Genomic DNA, 8,162 nt, shown 5'->3' with positions numbered 1-8,162 from the left:
GAGCTCTAAGCATCTTTGAGAAATGACCTGTGGGGGAAGAAAACTGTAAAAGAAATGCTGGGGGAAATGATTACTTAAATGTTAAATACTGAATTCAACTGTGGAAACCAAAAATTTTGCTATCAAAATTTGAGAATCTCAGACATCTGGAAATAAACATACCATAAACCACATTTTCAAAAATCACATGAGGAAAGAATTAGATGAAATTTATTAGGAAGAGGAGTATATAACTTATATAAATTCCATTGTCTTCTAAGTTTTACAAAAATATTTTCAACTGACTTCTAAAGGTTGGCAAGTTGACATTAGAAAACAGAAAAATTTCCTTCAGGCCATAGAAGAGTGGCCTGGAATTCAGAAATGTACTGTATCCTGGATTGTAAGATGAAATTTTGAAATTATTTTCTATTTTCATAAATACTAAAAATAAACTTATTGAATCTGCTGTTGTTCAGGAAGGATAGTCAGAGAATTCTAAATAATATGTAATAAGTTTCAGGTTAAAATATGAATAAATAGACTAAATGTGATGACTTTTAGTGAGTTAGGAGTCCAAACTATGGGTTTAGGAAAAATGGCCCTAAAAGGCAAGGAACACAGCCTTTTTTATTTTTGTGAATTGTATTTTTTAATATTTATTTATTATATTTATTTAATTGACTGGGCCAGGTCTTAGTTATGTGGGATCTAGTTCCCCCATCAGGGATCAAACCAGGTGCCCTGCACTGGGAACCACTGGACCAACAGGGAAGTCCTTCTTTTGTGAATTTTAAATACTCAATAGGTGTTAAGGAATTACACCTATCTAAGAAGTACACGTAGTTTTGAAATCTAATTTTCTGAATCCTAAACTGAGATCAAGACTGTGTCGGACCCAGTGGCTTAAGTGAGAGGGTGAGAGATCTGGGTAACTTAGTTTTCTGCTCGTTAATGTCTTTGATTAAAGCGCCGGTGATTAATATTGGCAACGTCTAATAATTTAAGTTGCAAGGAAAAGACAGGTTACTCAAAATCCGTAAGGACTGGTCACAGGGAACGCCGGGAACAGCCTTTGAAGAGAGAGGTCACCCTCTCCCTCAGGGTCCCCACTGCTTCTCGGAACCATCCTGGAGACTGGACGCCGGCTCTGCGGGACGCACCGCGGGCAGATAAAGGCTGTGTCTCTGGCAGCCAGGACGGCTCGGGGGTCCGCTCCCCATGGGGTGGCCCCGCTGCAGCGGCCATGCGTTGCCGCCGGGGCCGCGGGCGCGCGGCGCGATCGGAGGCGGCTGCCCTGCCCCCGGGCGCGCTCCCCGCGAGCGGCAGTCCTGCCAGGAGGCGGTGAGGTCATGGGACCCGCGGCTCCGCGAGATGAAAGGGCCCCGGCGCGGCCGGCTGGCACCAGGCGAAGCTCCCAGCGCGCAGCCCGGGCGCAGCGCGGGGGCCCGAGCGCCGCGGGCCAGACTCAGCCCGGGCTGGGGGGCACCGCGGGGGCCTCCTGGGTGCCAGGGACGAGGAGAACGACGGGATCCCGGTCAAACAAAAGAATCCGAGGGCGGGGAGGCGCGGGGGCGGCTACCTGCTTGAAAGGAGCGTTCCTAGAGCCCTGCGCGCGCGCGCGCGCGCGCACACACACACACACGCACACACACACACACACACACACACACATACAGAGCCACTTGGCCTGCCTTTGATGTGCGGCAACTGATCACCGATCAGATTACGGGCATTTCATCTCCCTGCTCGTCTGCCTTTGATCTGCAGGCTTCATTTTCTTTTCCCGGGTTGGAGGTTTCGTCTGGGCTTGTGCCGACATACATTTTTGGGAAGGTACAAGAGTTGGGCGCAGAAGGGCTGCCAAGGAGAAACTCAGTTGCCGAAAAGGGTGGTGAGTCCTTGGAAAGACTTCAGCACGTTGAAGGTACAGCGATTTCTGTTTGTTGTGGCTTTCGGAGCACTTTTCCTGCGTGTTCTCAGAAAAGAGGGTTTTAGTCGAGGGGGCCACGAGCATTTCTGTCCTTGAGTACTCTGTGTGTGTGTGGATGAAAGGAAATCCGATACTCCGGGGTCGGTTTGGTAGTTTGTACAAAGGGTTTGCAATCTGCCGCGCACATTTTACTTGGAAATGAGTTGTTCCAACAGGACCGAAGGGGAGGGAGCTAACTTGAGCCATCTCCCCCGCCGCTGCAGAGCCCGAGGTCTGCAGGCTGTAACTGCTCTAAGTATTTACAAGTTGCTTTACCCAGTAAACAGGCGGAGGGACTCCATGGATGCCAATGCTTTCCTGTTTTCTCATAGAAAAGAGCACTGCCTCTCTGGTAATACTGTTTCTTTATTCTCTCACCTCCAAGACGCCGGCCTAAGAAATACATTTCCTTATGCAGTACGTCCCCTCCAAGGAAGCACTGGAGAGCCATTCAAGTACGAGTAAAGCCCTTTTCTGGGTAAAACTTAAGAATTGTCAGACAGGGAGGGTTAGGTTGTGCTGAGCTTGGTTTAAAAAGAAATCCTCTGGTGATCTTCTGGAACCTTTGCACAAGCCTCAAGTGCAGACACATCCCGGAGGTTATATTCCTAAACTGATATGTACTTTTAATGCAGTGACAGCTGTTGTGAGTTAAAATTTGCCAACTGTTTATGAAAACTGGATGATCAACAGTTATGATGTTACACAGTTTTTAGTCCCATTTTCCCTTTAGTTTACTACTCAGTATGGCAAAACCAAAGTATACGGCTGTGCTGAATTTCCAAGTTAACTTGTCAATGCGATGATCACGCATGCACAGTGGAAATGTAAGAGCACCATGTTCATATTAGCTCATTTTAATGTTTTGGTCTTAGTTTTACTTGGGTAGAGTAGGTATCATCACAGTAGTCTATTTAACGCCAGCTGAACCACAAAGCAAGTACAAGTGATGAGATCAGTTATTTTTTAGTCAGAAATTCTGATGAGACCGGAAGGGCCTAATGAGCCTCATTTCATGTGTAATTAATTTTTCAGAGCCAATTAATTAAATTACTTTCTAAATTTTCCTCTTGATATTTGAAGGAGCATAATTAGCATTGTTTACTTAATTTTAAAACTGATAGCTGTTAAGTGGAGATTATTTAAAACCATACCAAACTGACTTTATTTTTAAGATGTATCAGTAAGAATGTAAAAGATTTAACTCCTGTTTTTAGTCATGCCAAGAGAGGCATTTAAATTTTTGTTTTACTGACAATATGACAAAGCATGTTCACAAAATCCTGAATGATCAGCTTAGGTTGATTTTTTTTTTTTCTCGTTTGTTCGCTGAAAAAGTCCTCTTTACATCACACCACAGCAATAATCTTCACATTAGGATAAAGAAAATTAAACTTTTAAAATAATGACTGGAGAAGATGTCTAAAGAAATAGTGTGCTTAAGAACTCAATCACTTAGTTCAGATTTGGGACTTAAAATTTTTTTTAATAACTATTATTCTGCTACTAGGCTCATTCTAACAAACACACTTTTTCAACAGAAAACAAAAGGGAGAATTGGCAATTATCTGATTAATTTAGGCTTTGCAGAGAGCTTGCTTGGGCAAGTCAAGTCATTGAAAATCCACTTCAGGGTCTGAATTAATTCAGGGAATTGTTTACATCTTGTGTCTTGGTTGAGAAAAGAAGCAGATTGTATTTGATTTTAAAAGAAGGATGCCTATTGCTAAATGTACAGGTACAGTCTTAAAAGTCGTCTCAGAACTGATTGCTTTATGTTGATTTTGACTGTGATTTAAATCGGTAAGATTTCCACTGAAGAAAACCCTTACATTACATTCTTCAAAGCCCTTTCCTATCTGATGCTTCAATGGCAGCTTTGTTACTGCAGAAACTCCAAGACTTCAAAAGACTTATTTCTAGTCCTGATTCTCTCACTGAGCAGCTATGTGACCTTAAGGGATTCACTTCACTCCCCAGTGTTCTCATGAGGGGAATGAGGGAGTGGACCAGATCGTCCTCCTGAAATAAGCAGGGTGGAATTTTTATAGCTATTGTACTGATGAGGAAACTAGGACTATGGAAAGGTCACTTGACTTTCTTAATTAAGTTACGTGGCCAGTTTTCCAAGTCTCGGTCCTGTGTCCTTCCCAGTTCACCATGGATATTTTCCGACACCTGCTAAAACAAAGGCACTGCTGACTGGAGAACAGGGTTAGTTTGAAAGATCAAGATAAGCACTTCCTTCTGCGGTGTAGTTTTTGTTTCCATGAGATATGTGTCAGTCAACTGGACCAGTCCTCTGATTTCCCAACAATTGCTGTTGCTTCCATGTTTCTAAGCAGTCTGAACACAATTACTGCCACACATAATTTACCAGAACATTTAAAGTAATTTTCACAAAAATTTAATATGTCTATGCAATGTGGAATTAAATATACTTGTGTATGTGTGTAGATACAGGTGGGCATATATATATTATGCACATATTTTGACATTATATGCACATTCTTTTTGTGTTTCCAAGGAATTGATACTTTCTGGGAGAATGTCAGTGAAAAGTGAAAAGTTTGATGTAATAGTTAACTAAAGGTTGTTATTCCTCCCTGGAGAGTCCCAGTGGGATTTTGTGAGATTTCAGTTTACAGATTCAATATGGGTTTGTACATAATATATATTTCATATTACATTTGATTATATTAAGAATTCTTGAGCAAGTTTTCACTAACTCCTTCTGGGATTTTTTTCTTGGGAAAAAAAAGAATATATCTCTTGTGAATAAATTTATTTATTGACTATAAATTTTTCACATATATACTGATCTCAAGGCCAAATAGCTATCTCTCATGTGTTATCACCCTCATAAAGATTTCATATAAAGCTTTACAGATTATTACTTAGCAACATTCACTAGCATTTATTAATGCACTAGTTATTAATTCACTCATATCTATGGAGTACTTGTGTGTCAAACACTTAGTCAGTATTTTTAGGACACCATCTCATTTAAATTTCCAGCAATTAGTTTTGTTGCTGCAATTATACAGATGAGAAAAGTGAGTCTCAGAGGGATTCAATATCAAGTGCAAGCTCACAGGACTAATTAAGTGCACCACTGGAGTCTGATTTCAATTCAGGTTCTTTTGTTTTAGGGCTGGGCAGTTAATTCTGTTATAAGAATTGCATGGAGCTGAACTTGACTGTTAGCACACATTACAGCCAAAATTCTAGGGGGGGAATGAGCTTTTAAAAAAATTTTGTTTGGTATATTTTATGAGTTATTAGAATTTTTTAATCAAATTTTCCATTGTTGACCTAGAATCTTCAACTATAAAGGACCTTGGGATCTAAGTCATTCTTTCTCTGCTTCAGTACTGAACCACACTCATGCATCCATCATTGGTGTAGTTGGTCAGACTGTCTGTGATAGCAGGGCCAGTCCAGGACACCCTGGAAACTTTCAGAAACCAGTGCACCATTAAGGAGTGATTCTTTAACATGCTGTCAGCACTACTTAGAGGAATGGGCTACGAAAGGGGGCGTAAGGAGGCTCCCTGGTGGGCATGCTCCCTCAGATCCACTCACTGGCTGAAATCACCACTCCAGCCTGACCATCTCTCACATCCTTGCTTGCAAAGTACTTCGGCATCACCCATTGTGACTTAACTCTGCCCTTTGATGAGGGGGCGGAGGGAGATAACATGAGGGTTCTGAGCGACTTGATCAGACCAATTCTTCCAACACAACCTGCTCCCTCTCTGAGAAGCGTTCTGAGAAGTACAGCTTTCTCCATCCTGTCAGTGGCACCCAGGACTTAGACAGCCCTACGGCCTAGCTTTGGGGGCTACTGCCCAGTAAGCCTACTTCTTCATTCCACCATGTGCAGAGGAGTCAGTCCCCTGTGTTTCTTGGGAAGCAGAAAAGGAACATCATGATTTGTTTCTTCTCTCAATAAACACAGAAGATTTTGACCAACATGGTGTCATAAACTCACCAGGATCAGTGCACCTGCTGCAACTTAACAGCAATTTTGCACTATAGATTTCATGAGTTTGACATTATATCAACTGAATAAATACCCTCCTTGGCCTGTGTTAGTCGCTCAATCACGTCCAACTCTTTGTGACCCTATGGACTATAGCCCACCAGGCTCCTCTGTCCTTGGGATTTCCCAGGTAAGAACACTGGAGTGGGTTATCATTCCCTTCTCCAGAGGATCTTCCCGACCCAGGAATCAAACCTGGCTCTCCTGCATTGCAGGCAGATTCTTTACCATCTGAGCCACCAGGGAAGCCCTAAGCCACATGTATTAATTTATGCATTCTTGGTATGGTGATGATTATATTAGGAGTCAGGAAGCCTGGATTTTGGATCTTGCTTTGTTATTAACTTGGTGTGTGACCTTGGACAAGTTGCTCCCTGTCAGGCCCCTGCCCTACACAGATGGTCTGACATCAGTGGTCAGCAATGGGTGTTGAGAATTACTTAAATATTTGGGTCTTGGTTATATTCCCCTTTATTTTCCTAACTATATTTGGCAAACTTTGTAGCTCTTTGAAATTTTTACCCCTATTTACTCATTCATTTAACAAATTTTTAATGAGTACCTACTAGGCACCAGGCACTGTGAAGGAACAGACAGAATTCACAGTTCTCATGTGACTTGCATTCTGTTCCTTTCCCCCATGAAATAGTGTTGTATGCTGGAAATTACTTGAAAGTCAAGCAGTTTTCCATTAACTTTTATTCCAGTGAGCTAGCTTGTCATGGAAACTATTTTCCCAAGAGGTTTGTTAACTTCATTGGTTCAACTTTTTTAGGAACATATTCTAAACAAATACACTTCAAATCAGCCTAGCTATTGTTAAAACTAGCTTCAGAAAGCCAACTCTTAACATAATCTTTAAAACTATACCTCTACCAAAATCCTTGTAAGAATTTGGCTCTTTCAGGGAATTGCTTAGTGGTCTAGCGGTTAAGACTCTGGACTTTCACTGCCATGGACCAGGGTTTGATCACTGGTCCCAGGGAACTAAGATCCATCAATCCCCAGTAGCCAAAAAAAAAAAAAAAAAAAGAATTTGGCTTTGTCAGTAAAATTTCAATTCATTAATAACAACCAGTGTGGAACTTCCCTGGGCTTCCCAGATGGCTCAGCGGTAAAGAATCCTTCTGCCAATGCTGGAGATACAGTTTCAGTCCCCGGATTGGAAAGATTCCCTGGAGAAGGGATTGGCTACCCACTCCAGTACTCATGCCTGGAGAATCCCATGAATGAAGAGAGGATCCTGCGGGCTACTGTCCACAGGGCCCCAAAGAGTCGGATTGAGCGACTGAGAACACATGCATGTGGGACTTCCCTGGCAGTCCAGTGGTTAAGATTCCACACTTCCACTGAGGGAGTGTGGGTTCCATCCCTGGTCGACGAACTAAGACCCCACATGCCAAAAAGTTAAAATAAAAAGAGTAAAATGCACTCAATAGCCACAGTGCAGCTGTTCAGGGCTCCTCACTATCAAGCACCATTTGGGTTATCACAGATCTCTGATGCTTGGCACTGTGTGCCTGCAAAAGGCTGTCATTTAGTGAGCACTGACTGTGTGCCAGACACTGGGCTGAGCTCTTTCCATCCCTTATCTTACTGAACAACGACCAATGGAACGCCTTTCACAGTTGAAGAAGCAGAAGTTTGGGAAGGTCAAGTAACTTTTCCAAGGGAATACAACTAGTGAGCAGCAATTTAGCATCCAAGGCCAGAATGTGCAATGCCAGCGGCCGTGTGTGTGTATCAGACCTGTCCATGGAGAGTTAGCGGGCTCAGGGGAAACTCAGCCACTCACACGTGAGATGGTGCAAAATGACTGAACGAAGTAATGTGCTACTGTCTCAAGCAGAAAGGGAGGCCAGAAGAAAACAAAGGAGTTCCTGGGCTGGCAGATTAAATTCCTCTCAGAAAACACTGAACATTCATGTGAACGTTCAATACTATCAAAGGTATATGTTGAGCAAAATATGCCGCTTCTTGAAAGCAGAACTTTTAACTCCTTGAGGAAGAAAGCTAACTCACAGAAACAGGGCAGGAGGGAGAATGTGGCAAGTCCTGTCCTTGTCTTAAGAAGGCCTCAGACCTTAGGGAGACTCGTGAGAGCTGTGGCTTCTGGCATGCAAAGGAGTCAGGTGAGGGAGAGAGGTGAGTATGAAGAGGAAGCTT

General features: G+C 42.7%; 1 protein-coding gene across 1 annotated transcript in view; it reads left to right on the top strand.

The window, feature by feature from the left end:
• The first annotated feature begins 1,664 nt into the window (after positions 1–1,664).
• Positions 1,665–8,162, top strand: part of TNFRSF19 (TNF receptor superfamily member 19) — a 96,092-nt gene continuing 89,594 nt past the window's right edge. The window contains exon 1 of the mRNA XM_052650090.1: positions 1,665–1,906. The gene's annotated coding sequence lies outside the window, so the exon portion shown is untranslated. The remainder of the gene's footprint in view (positions 1,907–8,162) is intronic.

Source organism: Budorcas taxicolor, chromosome 12 (assembly GCF_023091745.1).
Source record: "Budorcas taxicolor isolate Tak-1 chromosome 12, Takin1.1, whole genome shotgun sequence".
NCBI classification, from domain to species: domain Eukaryota; kingdom Metazoa; phylum Chordata; class Mammalia; order Artiodactyla; family Bovidae; genus Budorcas; species Budorcas taxicolor.
This window is presented reverse-complemented; position numbering and strand designations above follow the sequence as displayed.